Source organism: Nomascus leucogenys, chromosome 2 (assembly GCF_006542625.1).
Source record: "Nomascus leucogenys isolate Asia chromosome 2, Asia_NLE_v1, whole genome shotgun sequence".
Taxonomy (NCBI): domain Eukaryota; kingdom Metazoa; phylum Chordata; class Mammalia; order Primates; family Hylobatidae; genus Nomascus; species Nomascus leucogenys.
Window position 1 is genome coordinate 73,469,160 of NC_044382.1, and position 15,871 is coordinate 73,485,030.

General features: G+C 47.5%; 1 pseudogene; it reads left to right on the top strand.

The window, feature by feature from the left end:
* Nucleotides 1-10,238: 10,238 nt before the first annotated feature.
* LOC100604869 lies at nt 10,239-12,177 on the top strand (annotated as a pseudogene).
* The last annotated feature ends 3,694 nt before the right edge of the window (nt 12,178-15,871 follow it).

Here is a 15,871-nt window from a genome sequence, read left to right on the forward strand (position 1 = left end):
GGAGGAATGTGGACTAACCCTGATTTCAGAGTGGAGAGCCAGCAGGAGAGCTGGCTTTTTCTGAACTGCAAATGGTGAACCTGCTGGGCCAGGCCTGGAATTGTTAATGGACTTCAGTGCGCAACAACACCAGTGGGTCACAGCTGCCATCTAGCGCCGGATGCTGGCTTTTGCAAGTTGTTTACTGGCTGTTTCCAGCTGAAAGGCCTTTCTGAGGGCCAATTTGGGGGGAAAGGGGTAGGCCAGTACCTCTACCTTCATATTCAGGAAGAACCTTAAAATCAGACTCTCAGTATTATCTCTAAATCAGATTATTATACATATAGTCCCAGAGCCAAATTGACTAGATGACAAAAATGGGCAATCATTTTTTCTGTTTCATTCCAAATCTCTAGAGTGCTATGACAGATTGATTAGACAGATAGATAGACAGACAGACATTTAAGGGCAGGCACGGTGGCTCATGTCTGTAATCCCAGCACCTTGGGGGCTGAGGCCCGGAGATCACTTGAGTCCAGGAGTTCGAGGCCAGCCTGGGCAACATAGCAAGCTCCAGTCTCTACAAAAGATGGTGGTGCATGCTTGTGGTCCCAGCTACTCGGGAGGCTGAGTTGCTTGAGCCCTGGAGTTTGAGGCTGCAGTGAGCTATGATAGCACCACTGCACACTCCAGCCTGGGCCACAGAGTGAGACCTGTGTCTTAAAAAAAAAAAAAAAAGATGGATTTTTTTTTTTTTTTTTTTTTTTTTTTTTGAGACGGAGTCTCGCTCTGTCTCCCAGGCTGGAGTGCAGTGTCACGATCTCGGCTCATTGCAAGCTCCGCCTCCCGGGTTCACGCCATTCTCCTGCCTCAGCCTCCCGAGTAGCTGGGACTACAGGCGCCCGCCACCACGCCCGGCTAATTTTTTGTATTTTTAGTAGAGACGGGGTTTCACCGTGTTAGCCAGGATGGTCTCGATCTCCTGACCTCGTGATCCGCCCGCCTCGGGCTCCCAAAGTGCTGGGATTACAGGCGTGAGCCACCGCGCCTGGCCTCAAAAAAGATGGATTTTTTAAAAGATGGATATTTTAAAAATAAATCCTGTAATGATCCTATTTATGATTCAGGCTTCTGGCAGAAAATAGGTAGGTAGTGTAACTGCCCAGTGGGTTCACCTTGCCCGCTGCCTAGACCTGCCTAGACAGGGGAATTGCCATGGAGAAAGAGTAATTCATGCAGAACCGGCTGTGCAGGAGGCTGAAGTTTTATGATTACTCAAATCAGAGCATTCAGGGATCGAAGTTTTTAATGATAGTTTGGGAGATAGGGGCTTGGGAAGTGGGGAGTGCTGATTGGTCAGGTTGGAGATAGAATCACAGGGGGTCGAAGAGAGGTTTTCTTGCTGTCTTCTGTTCCTGGGTGGGATGGCAGAACTGGTTGAGCCAGATTACGGGTCTGGGTGGTGTCAGCTGATCCATCAAGTGCAGGGTCTGCAAAATATCTCAAGCACTGATGTTAGGTTTTACAATAGTGATGTTATCCCCAGGGGCAATTTGGATGGGTTCAGACTCTTTGGAGCCAAAGTCTGCATGACCTCTAAACCATAATTTCTAATATTGTAGCTAATTTGTTAGTCTGGCAAAGGCAGACTGGGCCCCAGGCAAAAAGGGGGTCTTTTCAGGAAAGGGCTATTATCAATTTTGTTTCAGAGTCAAACCATGAAACTGAATTCCTTCCCAAGGTTAGTTTGGCCTACACCCAGGAATGAGTAAGAACAGCTTAGGCCGGGCGAGGTGGCTCACACCTGTAATCCTAGCATTTTGGGAGGCCAAGATGGGCAGATCACCTGAGGTCAGGAGTTCGAGACTAGCCTGGCCAACATGGTGAAACCCAGTCTCTACTAAAAATACAAAATTAACCGGGCGTGGTGGTGGGCACCTGTGATCCCAGCTACTCGGGAGGCTGAGGCAGAAGAATTGCTTGAATCTGGGAGGCAGAGGTTGCAGTGAGCTGAGATTGTGCCACTGTACTCCAGCCTGGGCAACAGAGTGAGACTCCATCACAAAAAAAAAAAAAAAAAAAAAAAAAGAGCTTAAAGGTTAGAAGCACGATAGAGTGGATTAAGTCTGATCTCTTTCACTGTCATAATTTCCTCAGTTATAAATTTTGCAAAGGCAGTTTCAGTAGTACACTACAAAGGGATGCCTGGGGAGAGTTTAACGATAGGCTACTAAAAAGGTGTGAGAAGGGACCAAAGGAAACAATCAAAGTCCAGGGAAGCAGGCCAGGGTCAGTGACCGGAGGAAGCTGCTTCCACCCTCAGGAACTGATGGGACAGGAAGAGGGCAGGAGCTCAGCAGGATGGCTCCGTAGGCCAGAGCTCCTGCACAGGCACCAACCCCAGGGGCTGGTTCTTGGTTGGGTTCGGAGAAGTACTCCCTAAGATGTGGATTCAGGTGAGACTGACTTGTTAAGTAGTGCTCCCAGGGGAGAGGGAAAATGGAGTAGCGGGGAGCAGGGCAGAGGAGAGGAAGCCAGCAGGTGTGACTGCAGGCATAGTCCTGTGGAGGTAGCTTCAGCTTGACCTGCAGGGCAACCCTGAAGGAGAAGTTGTTTCAGGAGGTCTGACTGCAGGCCAAGAGCTAGGCATTGAACTCCTGACCTATCAGTCATTGATCAAGTGGGAGGGCAGGAGGGGAAGTGGGGGAGTCATCCCAGGCACTTTGACTTTCTGCATGTTGGGTTGAATAAAGTATCTTCAAGAATGATTTACTTACAGGCTGGGTGCGGTGGCTCATGCCTGTAACCCCAGCACTTAGGGAGGCTGAGGTGGGCGGATCAGTTGAGGCTAGGAGTTCAAGACCAGCCTGCCCAACATGGTGAAACCCCAACTCTACTAAAAATACACAAATTAGCAGGGTGTGGTGGCGGGCACCTGTAATCTCAGCTACTGGGGAAGCTAAGGCAGGAGAATCACTTGAACCTGGGAGGCAGAGGTTGCAGTGAGTTGCGATCATGCCACTGCACTCTGGCCTGGGTGACAGAGCGAGACTCCATCTCAAAAAAAAAAATTTACTCATAATTTAGTAATGACTTTGTGAGAAGTACAGCAATAATGTGCGAGAGGTTTTAATTATAATGTAAGTATGTTATTTGTTGAATTCTAAAGTACTCCGCAGGTGTTTTGATAGACACCTGTTGGGGGTTAGCAACATACTTTCTGGTTAAACATCACAAGGGATTACACATTTCTCTTCTCACCAAAACTGGCTCCTGTAAGTGGTATGTAAATATGACGGACCTCCTTTTTCTCTTAAACTCAACGTGATATTCTGGCTTCACTCATTTGCTTTCTAGCAGCCACCCCATGTTAGCCTTGCCACATGGTCAGTCTTCTATTTGGTAGGTTTTATAAGTCCTAAAAGTCTTACTTCAGAATTAGCTCTAATAAACCAAGCATGGAAAATTTCACTCATTTCTCCTGAGGCTGTAGAATTTGCATCCATTTTTTCCGCAGCTGTCACGACTGTTGCAGATGCCTCTGACCAGCCCACAAGGTTGACTAGCCTGCTATACTCTACAGAGCAACTGAAAAGCATACAGAGATCCAAAGGAATATGGGTAAAGCCAGGAAAGCTGCTGTAAGTGGGGATGGGGGGCCAGTGAGGTGTAGTGTGTCTGGGAGGAAGATGTGGAGATGGAGTTTGAAGTATCAGAGGTGTGTTTGGGGGAAAGGGCAACAGCTGTGAAGGATAAAGGAGGAGGAAGTAGGGTCGGGCAGGGAGAGGCTCAGAACACAATCAGATCTTACATTATCTGCCGAGCTCTGGAGCAAAGATTACCTATTACAGGAGTCATGCATTGAGCAAAAATGACCAGGCCCTGGTACACTTTGCTATGTCCGGTCATTGGCTGATGGCTGACTGAGCCAGGCATGAATCCTAAAGGTGGTACAGCTGGAGGTTGGTAACTAATTACGCTCCTTGCAGCTGAATGGCAAGTTTTTGTGTTTTTGGTTTTGTTTTGTTTTTTGAGACAGGGTCTTTGTTGCATAGGCTCGGGTGCAGTGGCACAAATAGCTCACTGCAGCCTCAAACTCCCAGGCTCAAGTGATCCTCCTGCCTCAGCCTCCCAAGTAGGTGGGATTATAGGTGTGCAACATCATGCCTGCTCATTATTTTTTTTTTTTTTTATAGGGATGGCATCTCGCTATGTTGTTCAGGCTCGTCTCAAACTCCTGGCATCAAGTTGTCAGAGGCATTTGAACTGAAGCAACTCCATCTTGAATAAGTAAAATAAGGCTGAAACCTACTGGGCTGCATTCCCAGATGGTAAGGCATTCTAAGTCACAGGATGGAATAGGAGGTCAGCACAAGATACAGGTCATAAAGATCTTGCTGATAAAACAGGTTGCAGTAAAGAATCCAGCTAAAACCCACCAAAACTGAGACAGCCACCAGAGTGACCTCTGGTCATCCTCACTGCTACAGTCCCACCAGTGCCATGACAGTTTACACATGCCATGGCAACATCAGGAAGCCACCCTATATGGTCTAAAAAGGGGAGGCATGAATAATCCACCCCTTGCTTAGTACATAATCAATAAATAACCATAAAAATGGGCAACCAGCAGCCCTCGGGGCTGCTTTGCCTATGGAGTAGCCATTTTTTTATTCCTTTACTTTCCTAATAAACTTGCTTTTACCTTATAGACTTGCTCTGAATTGTTTCTTGCATGAGATCCAAGAACCTTCTATTGGGGTCTTGATCAGGACCCCTTTCCGGTAACAAAGTGATTCTTCCTCCTCAGCCTCCCAAAGTGCTGGGATGAAAGGTGTGAGTCACCATACCAGCCTGCAAGTTATTTTTGAAAAGAAATCCAAGTGGAGCATTTTCATGGCTGCCACACTTATTGAAATGTAGTGTATTTGGCTATTCCAGGCATCCCTCCAACACCAATAAGGAAGACCCTACCTGCAAGGGGTACAGAAACAAGGGGCAGAGAGAGAAATGGGGCCCCGATGGCTCACATGAGTGCATAGATCCAGCTGTGCTTGAAGCCCATCAGATTCTTGGCTCTTTTGGTTTTGTGAGCCAGGAAATACTTTTTGCTTAAGCCATTTTGAGTTGAGTTTTTATTTCACAAAATTTCTGATTCCTGATTTATATACTCTCTGAGTTTCATGTTCCTTAACTGTAAGATGGGGCTCATGATTCCACTTTGCAGGGTTTGAGAGAAAGAACGACAAGTAATGTAAAGGACAAGCTGCAAAGTAGATGCCCAATAAATAGAAAATAGCATGAAAGGGAAAAGCAAAGGAGGCAAAGCAAGGTGTGGGACTCCTGGAGACTCCTCTGTGCCCAGGGCCGGCAGTGGGCTGAGTTCAGTGCTCAGCGAGGGTGGTGCCTGGCTTGGGCTGTCCAGAGTTACCCAGCTACAAAGGAGGCTGCCTCTTGAGCTGCTTTGAGCCTGTGGCTTTTCAACAATGAATGTGCCCACCTAGTGTGTTATTAGCTCTGTAGAAGGAGAAGAAAAGCACTCTTTCCAGCCAAAAATGAGGCTTCTCATACTCTTTCTCTTCATCTGGACAGTTTTGGGGATTTTGTTGTTGTTGTTGTTTTATTTTATTTATTTTATTTTTTTTTCGAGATGAAGTCTTGCTCTGTTGCCCAGGATGGAGTGCAGTGGCATGATCATAGCTCACTGCAGCCTTGATGTGCATGCCCGACTAATTTTATTATATTTTGTAGAGACAAAGTCTCATTATGTTTCCCAGGCTGGTCTCAAATTCCCGGGCTCAAGCGATTCTCCTGCCTTGGCCTCACAAACTGTTAAGATTACGGATGTGAGCCCACTGCTCCCAGCTGGACAATTATTTGTATTCATCTTTGTTACTGTTGTTATTTAAAGATGATTCCTTTGTGCAAATATATAAACTTTAAAAAAAAAAATTCAAAGAATAAACAAGCGATGACCACATTTGTAGCATTGTGATGATTCCCAGAGCTTCTGGTGAAAAAACAAACAAGAAAGAACACAAACCCCTCTAATTTATAACTCAGGATCTATTTTCTTTTTCTTTTCTTTTTTTTTTTTTTGAGAGGGAGTCTTGCTGTGTCGCCCAGGCTGGCATGCAGTGGCGCAATTTTGGCTCACTGCAACCTCCACCTCCCAGATTCAAGTGATTCTCCTGCCTCAGCCTCCCGAGTAGCTGGGATTACAGGCATGCAGCACCATGCCTGGCTAATTTTTGTATTTTTAGTAGAGATGGGGTTTCACCATGTTGGCCAGGCTGGTCTCAAACTCCTGACCTCAGGTGATCCGCCCATCTTGGCCTCCCAAAGTGCTGGTATTACAGGTACGAGCCACCACACCCAGCCTAGGATCTATTTTCTAAGATAAGTGGTTATGTTTATATTTTAAAGATCTGCTAAGGCTCCTACTTTTCCTCTTCTCCCACCAAAAATGTAAAAGCCTTAAAAGGCTCATTGATAGGGGCTTTGTGTCCTGAATGTTAATGGTGACAGGTGCAGAGGTGAAGGCTACATCTCATTTCTCCCAATCTCTGGGGGAAGCTCAGGTCCTAATTACAAGACAGAACAAAAAGTGGCTTTGAATAGCCATTTTGGTTCATTCATCAAGTACTTAATACTTATTATTAATGAACCTCCTGACAGGTCTAATTGCATATTGTGAGATTAGAAGCATCTGCAGTCATTTTAATAGCAAGCATGAAAGATCTTGAGCAAAGTTAGAAACAGGATCAAAAACCAGTGAAAAGTGGACTCTTCTGGCACCCATCCTGGTTCTTTCTTTCTGTCTTCAGGTCAAGGATAGATGACCTACACAGATCCTTCTCATTTTTCTCCAGGTCAGTGGGACCCCAAAGGCCCATCTCTCTGTCACTTCCTCTGTGGACCTCTCCCAGCATGCCCTGATGGAATTATTGTTTCATTTGAGTACCTATGAAAGCCAGTATAAACTTTTACTTTCTGGGATACATGCCCTTATTTAGTCCCCTCCCATACTGACTGGGGTGACCTGTGTAACTAATAGGATATTGCAAAAATGACAGAGTGTGAGTTTTGAAGTTCAGTTATAAAAGACGTTGTGGATTCCCTCCCATTCTCTGATGGAAAATGTGCCCTGTAGAAGACAGTTGCTATGTTAAAAGGATACTTAAGCAGTCCTATGGGGAAGCCCACACTGTAAGTAACTGAGGCCACACGACCTCAGCCAGTGTAGTGGTTTTAAAAGATGTCCACACATTCTTTGACATGTCTCCCTTTAAGAAGTGTAGTTTAAACCATGCGCCTGTAATCCCAGCATTTTGGAAGGCTGAGGCGCATGGATTGCTTGAGCTTGAGTTCGAGACCAGCCTAGGCAACATGACGAGACCCCATCTCTACCAAAACCCAGCCAACCAGACAAAAAACAAAAATCAGCTGGGCATGGTGTCTCAGGCCTGTAGTCTCAGCTGGAGGGATGGGGTTGGGGCGGGGGGCTGAGGTGGGAGGATCACTTGAGCCTGGGAGATTAAGGCTGCAGTGAGCTGACATCATGTCACTGCACTCCAGCCATGGCAACAGAGTGAGATCCCATCTCAAAAAAAAAAAAAAAAGGCCGGGCGTGGTGGCTCACGCTTGTAATCCCAGCACTTTGGGAGGCGAGGCGGGCGGATCACGAGGTCAGGAGATCAAGACCACGGTGAAACCCCGTCTCTACTAAAAATACAAAAAATTAGCCGGGCGTGGTGGCGGGCGCCTGTAGTCCCAGCTACTTGGAGAGGCTGAGGCAGGAGAATGGCGTGAATCCGGGAGGCGGAGCTTGCAGTGAGCCGAGATAGTGCCACTGTACTCCAGCCTGGGCAACAGAGCGAGACTCTGTCTCAAAAAAAAAAAAAAAAAAATGCCAGGCATGGCGGCTCATGCCTGTAATCCCAGAGGCCGTGGGGGGAGGGGTGGATCACCTGAGGTCAGGAGTTCGAGACCAGCCTGGCCAACATGGTGAAACCCCATCTCTAAAAATACAACAATTATCCAGGTGTGGTGGCAGGCACCTGTAATCCCAGTTACTCAGGAGGTTGAGACAGGAGAATCACTTGAACCTGGGAGGCAGAGGTTGCAGTGAGCTGAGACCCTGCTATTGCACTCCAGCCTGGGCAAAATAGCGAGACTCTGTCTCAAAAAAAAAAAAAAAGTGGAGTTTAATTTTCTCCTTTCCTTGAATGTGGACCGAACTTGTTGACTCACTTCTAACAAATAGAATACAGCAGACATGATGGTTTGTGACTTTTGGGACCTGGTTATGAAAGTAATTGCAACCTTACTCTCAGCCTTTTTTGTTTGTTTGGTTGGTTGGTTGGGGGAGCCTGCGGACTGGGACAGGCTCTTGCTCTGTCACCCAGGCTGGAGTGCAGTGGCACGATCACATCTCACTGCAGCCTCAACCTCTCAGGTTCAAGTGATCCTCCTGTCTCAGCCTCCCAAGTAGCTGCGGCTACAGGCATGCACTACCACGCCCAGCTAATTTTTTTTGTCTTTTCTTTTTTTTTTTTTTTTTTTTTGCAGAGAAAGGGTTTCACTATGTTGCCCAGGGTGGTCTTCAACTCCTGGGCTGAAACGATCCACCTTCCTGGGCCTCCTAAAGTGGGCCACTCTCTTGAATCACTTCATCTGGGAGGGAAGTCAGCTGACATGTCACAAGGACATTATGGCATCCCTATAGATAGGTTCATGCGGCAAGGGATGAGGCCACTTGCCAATAGCCAGGGGCCGGTGCCATCTTGGAAGCACATCCCCTAGTTCCTGTCAAGCCTTCAGATGCTCAGCCCTGGCCAACAGCACGATTACAACTCCCTTCTGAGAGACTCTGGGCCAGAACCACTGAATTAAGCTGCTCCTAATAATCATTTAATTTTTTTTAATTAGGCCTTTAAAATATGTATATATGGTTTAATCTTATTAGCTAAATTAAGGAATTAAAATTTGTTTCATTTATTTTTCACCCAAGTGTGGCAAAACAAACTTTATCATTTTTGTTTTTTTCAGTATTTTGTTGTTGTGTTGTTTTGATTGAGACAGGGTCTCACTCTGTCATCAAGGCTGGAGTGCAGTGGCACAGTCACAGCTCACTGTAGCCTCGACCTCCCTGGCTCAGACGATTCTCCCACGTCAGCCTCTTGAGTAGCTGGGACTACAGGTGTGTGCCATCATGCCTGGCTAATTTTTGTTGAGACGGGGTTTCCTCATGTTGCTCAGGCTGGTCTTGAGCTCCTGAGCTCAATCTGCCCACCTCGGTCTCCCAAAATGCTGGGATTACAGGCGTAAGTCACCGTGCCTGGCCACATTTTTGTTTTTTCGAGAAAGCCAAAAGGTACAGCCAAGAGCTCAGGGCCGGGCACGGTGGCTCATGTCTGTAATCCCAGCACTTTGGGAGGCCAAGGCGGGTGGATCACCTAAGGTCAGAAGTTCGAGACCAGCCTGGCTAACATGGTGAAACCCTGTCTCTACTAAAAAAAATACAAAAAATTAGCCGGGCGTGTTGGCGGGCGCCTGCAGTCCCAGCTACTCAGGAGGCTGAGGCAGGAAAATGGCGTGAACCTGGGAGGCGGAGCTTGCAGTGAGCCGGGATTGTGCCACTGCACTCCAGTCTGGGCAACAGAGCCAGACTCCGTCTCAAAAAGAAAAACAACAACAACAACAACAACAACAACAACCAAAGAAATAAATTCAAAACCAAAATAATATTTTAAAACAAAGATTGCTAGAGAAAACAGAAACATAGGGCAGCTCCTTTGGAAAACAGGCAGTTCTTTACAAATTGAAACATAGAAGCTGGGCGCGGTGGCTCACGCCTGTTATCCCAGCACTTTGTTAGGCCGAGGCGGGTGGATCACTTGAGGTCAGGAGTTCGAGACTAGCCTGACCAACATGGTAAAACTTCGTCTCTGCTAAAATAACACAAACATTAGCCGGGTGTTGCGGCGGGCTCCTGTAATCCTAGCTACTCGAGAGGCTGAGGCAGGATAATCGCTTGAACCTGGGAGGGGTAGGTTGCAGTGAGCCGAGATAGCGCCACTGCACTCCAGTCTGGAAAAAAATAAAAAATAAACATAGTGTTACCGTATGATCCCACAATTTCAATACTAAGAATATGCTCATAAGAAAAGTGTACATATGAATGTTGATAGCAGAATTATTTATAACGGTTAAAAAGTGGCCACGCTCAGAGCTGCGGACCGACCGAGCGCCCGCGCATGCCCTTCTCCGACAGCCGCGGGGCGCTGAAGCTGCGCTTCCCGGCGCAGGACGAGTTTCCCGACCTGAGCGGCCACCAAGACCCAGTGGCCGAGGCGCTGCCCCAGCTGAACGCGGAACTGCGCGCCAGGGGTGGCTTCGCGCTGGAGGCGCCATCCAGACCCGCGTGGACAGCCCGGGCCACCCGTACTCAGGGCCGTGGGCCGCGTAGCGGCCGACGAAGAGTCCTACGACGTGTTCAGGGATCTCTTCGGCCCCATCCTTGAGGACCCGCACGGCACTACAAGCCCAGCGATGAGCACAAGACCCAGCTTAACCCCGACAACCTGCCGGGCGGCGGCCACCTGGCCCCCAACTGTGCTGAGCTCGTGGTGCGCACGGCCTCGACTTCTGCCTCCCCTGGGACCCGCGGTGGACGCCCTAGAGACTGGTCGGCGACCTGGCGGGCCCGGACGACGCGTCCAAGAGCAGGACCTACGCGGAGCAGCAACAGCAGCTCCTCGACAGCCACCTCCTCTTCCACGAGCCCGTACCGCCCCTGCTCCTGGCCTCGGGCATGGCCCAACGCCCGCGGCATCTGGCACAAGGACAGTAAGGCCTTCCTGGTGTGGGGCGGCGACAAGGACCACCAGCGGGCCATCTCTGTGCAACAGGGGGGCAACACGAAGGAGGCGTTTACTGCTTCTGCCCCGGCCTCTCCTGGTTTGAAACTCTTCAAGTCTAGGAACGACGAGTTCATGTGGAACCCTCACCTGGGCTCCATACTCACCTGCCCTCCCAACCTGGGCACAGGGCTGCAGGGGCAAGTGTGCACATCAGGCTGCCCCACCTGGGCAAGCACTTCTCGGAGGTGCTTAAGAGGCTGTGACTTCAGGCTGGTCGCGGTGGCTCATGCCTGTAATCCCAGCACTTTGGGAGGCCAAGGCGGGCAGATCACTTGAGGTCAAAGAGTTCAAGACCAGCCTGGCCAACATGGTGAAACCACCGTCTGTACTAAAAATACAAAAATTAGCCGGGCGTGGTGGCAGATGTCTGTAATCCCAGCTACTTGGGAGGGTGAGACTCGAGAATCGCTTGAACCTGGGAGGCAGAGGTTGCAGTGAGCTGAGATCACGCCACTACACTCCAGCCTGGGCAATAGTGCAAGACTCAGTCTCAAAAAAAAAAAAAAAAAAAAAAAGAGGCTGTGGCTGGGCGCAGTGGCTCACGCCTGTAATCCCAGCACTTTGGGAGGCCGAGGCAGGTGGATCACCTGAGGTCGGGAGTTCGAGACCAGCCTGACCACCGTGGAGAAACTCCCATCTCTACTAAAGATACAAAAAATTAGCCGGGCGTGGTGGCGCATGCCTGTAATCCCAGCTACTCCGGAGGCTGAGGCAGAAGAAGGGCTTGAACCTGGGAGGTGAAGGTTGCAGTGACCCGAGATCGCGCCATTGCACTCCAGCCTGGGCAACAAGAGCGTAACTCCGTCTCAAAAACAAAAAACAAAAAATGGTCAGGTGTGGTGGCTCACGCCTGTAATCTCAAAACTTTGGGAGGCCGAGGCGGGCAGATCACGAGGTTAAGAGATCAAGATGATCCTGATCAACATGGTGAAACTGCATCTCTACTAAAAATATAAAAATTAGCTGTGCACGGTGGCATGCGCCTGTACTCCCAGCTACACCAGAGGCTGAGGCAGAAGAATCACTTGAACCCAGGAGGCGGAGGTTGCAGTGAGCCGAGATAGCGCCACTGAACTCCAGCCTGGTGACAGAGGGAGACTCTGTCTCAAAAAAAGGAAAAAAAAAGAGGCTGTGACTTCAGAAGCGAGGGACAGACGGTGTGGACGTGGCCGCGGTGGGTGGGGTCTTCAGCATCTCCAACACTGACCTCCAGGGCTTCTCGGAGGTGGAGCTGGTGCAGATGCGGGTGGGCGTCACCTCGCCAACATGGTGAAATCTCATCTCTACTAAAAAATCAAAAAAATTAGCCAGGCATGGTGGTGCGCGCCTGTAGTCCCAGCTACTCGGGAGGCTGAGGCAAGACAATCGCTTGAACCCAGGAGGCAGAGGTTGCTCATTGAGATGGAGCAGTGGCATCACCAGGGCCAGGCCACCTATGGCCTAATGCTTGCCCAGCCCACGCCCACCACCAGCCCTTGTTGCTTCCTAACTTATCGCCCGTCCAGTGCCTGCCATGCACCCCTGATGTTGGCCACCTGGCGAGCCCTTAGCCTCGCTGTAGAGACTTCCGTCACCTTGCTAGCATTTTTTTTTTATGGTAAGATATTGCTGATGCTGAAATAAACTAGAGTTTTGGCCTAAAAAAAAAAAACAAACATAGAAACAATCCAAATGTACATCAACTGATGAATGGATAATAAAATGTGGTATATCCATACAACGGAATATTATTCAGCCATAAAAAGGAATCAAGTACTGATAGATGCTATAACATAGTAAACCTTGAAAACATTATGCTAAATGAAAGAAACCAAACACAAAAGGAATATACTGTAGAATTCCATTTATAGGAAATGACCAAAATAGGCAGATCCAAAGAAACAGAAAGTATTAATAGATTAGTGGTTGCCAGGGGCTGAGAATAGAGAATGGGAAGTGGCTGCTATTGGGTATAAGGTTTCATTTTGCAGGGATGACAATATCTGGGAATTAAATAGTGGTGATAGTTGCATAACATCTGTGAATATACTAAAAACTGAATGGCACACTTTAAGTGGTATGTGAATTATATCTCTATAAAGCTATTGTTAAAGCCAGCAGAAGCAGACATTCAATATTTCCCACATAAACATTACTGCTTTTTGGCTTCTTATAAAGGTGCACTAAAACCATAAGATAGGCCGGGCGAGATGGCTCACGCTTGTAATCCCAACACTTTGGGAGGCCGAGGCGGGTGGATCACCTGAGGTCAGAAGTTCGAGATCAGCCTGGCCAACATGGTGAAATCCCGTCTCTACTAAAAATACAACAATTAGCCAGGCGTAGTGGCAGGCACCTATAATCCCAGCTACTCAGGAGGTTGAGACAGGAGAATTGCTTGAACCTGGAGAAGGACGTTGCAGTGAGCCAAGATTGCGCCACTGCACTCTAGCCTGGGCAACAAGAGTGAAACTTCATCTCAAAATAAAAATAAATAAATAAATAAATAAAACCATAAGATGACAAAGATATTTACTTGGAATGTGGGCTGGACTTGAGTTACTTCTAATAAATAGAATATAGCACATATGATGGTTTTTGACTTTTGAGACCTGGTCATGAAAGTAATTGCAACCTTACTCTCAGTCTCTGTTTCTTTGGTGGGGAGCGGGGCTGGGGGAGGGGGACAGGCTCCCGCTCTGTCACCCGGGCTGGAGTGCAGTGGCACAATCACAGCTCACTGCAGCCTCAACCTCCTGGGTTCAAGTGATCCTCCTGTCACACAATATTGTGTGAATCTATGGCAAGAATAATAGAACAAGGACTGGGCGTGGTGGCTCAAGCCTGTAATCCTAGAACTTTGGGAGGCCGAGGCGGGCGGATCACTTAAGGTCAGGAGTTCGAAACCAGCCTCGCTAACATGGTGAAATCTCATCTCTACTAAAAAATAAAAAAAATTAGCCGAGCATGGTGGTGCGTGCCTGTAGTCCCAGCTACTCGGGAGGCTGAGGCAAGACAATCGCTTGAACCCAGGAGGCAGAGGTTGTAGTGAGCCGAGATCGTGCCGCTGCACTCCAGCCTGGGTGACAGAGCAAGACTCGGTCTCAAAAAAAATAATAATAATAATAGAAAAAAGGAAGCTAGCAAAGTATTTTTCATTGCAACATAATACATGCTGAGATATTGCTAAGATGTGCATTTTGAACGTGAAGGTGATACAAAGAAAACAACTGTTTTCCTGCTTCTTTGGTCACAAACACAACTAGCTCTGATATTGTCAACAAATGTGGTGTGGAGCTTTAGAACTGTGGAGAAGTATGTTTGGATGGCACAGCTGCAACATAAAATACCCTGGAGTAGGTAACCAGTTTAAGGAGCAAAGATCAAAATGTGAGTGAAAACAATGATTCTTTCCTTAAGAAAGTCATACTATGAAAAAAAAGTCAGCTGAAATAAACAGTGCACTTAGGCATATAGTAAAAATTGTGAATTATGTAAAAGTGAATGCATTAAATTTGAGATTATTCTTTTTGTTAGGTGATAATATGGAAGGTGATCATAAACAATTGTTATTGTATGCCATAGTAGCTTGTAGCAAGTCCTGATATCTTTATTATTTATGAATCATTATTATTCATGGATGCTGTATTTGCAAATTAGCCTACTCACTAAAATTTATTTGTAATCCCAAAATCAATACTTGAAGTGCTTTTGCGGTCATTCGTGGACATGTTCAGAGTGGTAAAAAAATTGTGTTGACTGACACTCCCATTCCTAGCAGTGGTCAAAGTTGACGCTTTGCTTCTTGTTTTGGCTCTCATACTGTAAACAAATGTCCCATTCTGTGGTCTATTTAGTGACACTTTGGGTGGGGGGGTGTTGTTAGTGATTTTGCTGTTTAAAATGGCCTCCAAGGAATCGCGAGAACCCCAGAGGCGGAGGTTGCAGTGGGCAGAGATGGCACCGTTGCACTCCAGCCTGGGGAACAAGAGTAAGACTCCATTTAAAAAAAAAACAAAAAAAAAACAAACAAAAACGCCTCCAAGCACAATGCAGCAGTGCTGCCTCGTGTTCCAAAGTGCGAGAAGTCTGATGTGCTTTACAGAAAAAATACATGTGTTGGAGAAGCTTCAGGCACAAATTGTAGTGCTGCTGGCCATGAGTTCAATGTTAATGAATGAACAATATATATTGACTAACGTGTTTTTAAACAGAAGTACACATAGACCAAGGTTCTGGATTAATCTCTTGAGAAAAACGTGACCAGAGGCTTGCAGGAAACCAATCCCGCATATTCCCTGGGAGCAATGGTCAGAATTTGCTAATTTGGTGTTCGCAGTGACTTTCTAAAACATAACTACTGCAAATAACAAGAATCAACTGCATGTCTTTGTGTAGCTCTCTTCCACCAGGCCAGTGAATATGGCCTGGCCCTGTGTTACTAATAGAACTCAGTGGGAGCAATTCTCCAGGACTTTTTTTTTTTTTGAGATGGAGTTTTGCTCTTGTTGTCCAGGCTGAAGTGCAGTGGTGTGATCTCGGCTCACTGCAACCTCCACCTCCTGGGTTCAAGCAATTCTCCTGCCTCAGCCTCCCAAGTAGCTGGGATTACAGGCACGCCCCACCACGCCTGGCTAATTTTTTGTATTTTTAGTAAAGATGGGGTTTTGCCATGTTGCCCAGGCTGTTATCAGGCTCCCAGCCTCCCAAAGTGCTGGGATTACAGGTGTGAGCCACCACACCTGGCCGATTCTCCATGACTTCTGAGCCCATAAAAGCCTTGCAGCTTCCACCTTGGTCTCTGGAATACTTGTTATTAGAGCCCTGAACTGCCACATAAGAGGTATGACTGTGTAAAAGGAGAAACCATATGGCAAGGCCCTAAGTCTATGTGGAGAGGGAGAGGAGCCCTGTTGATTCCATTCTGCCAAGATATTGGGTATGTGAGTGAAGTCAGTCTAGCCAAGAGATCAGAGACTGCCTTCCTC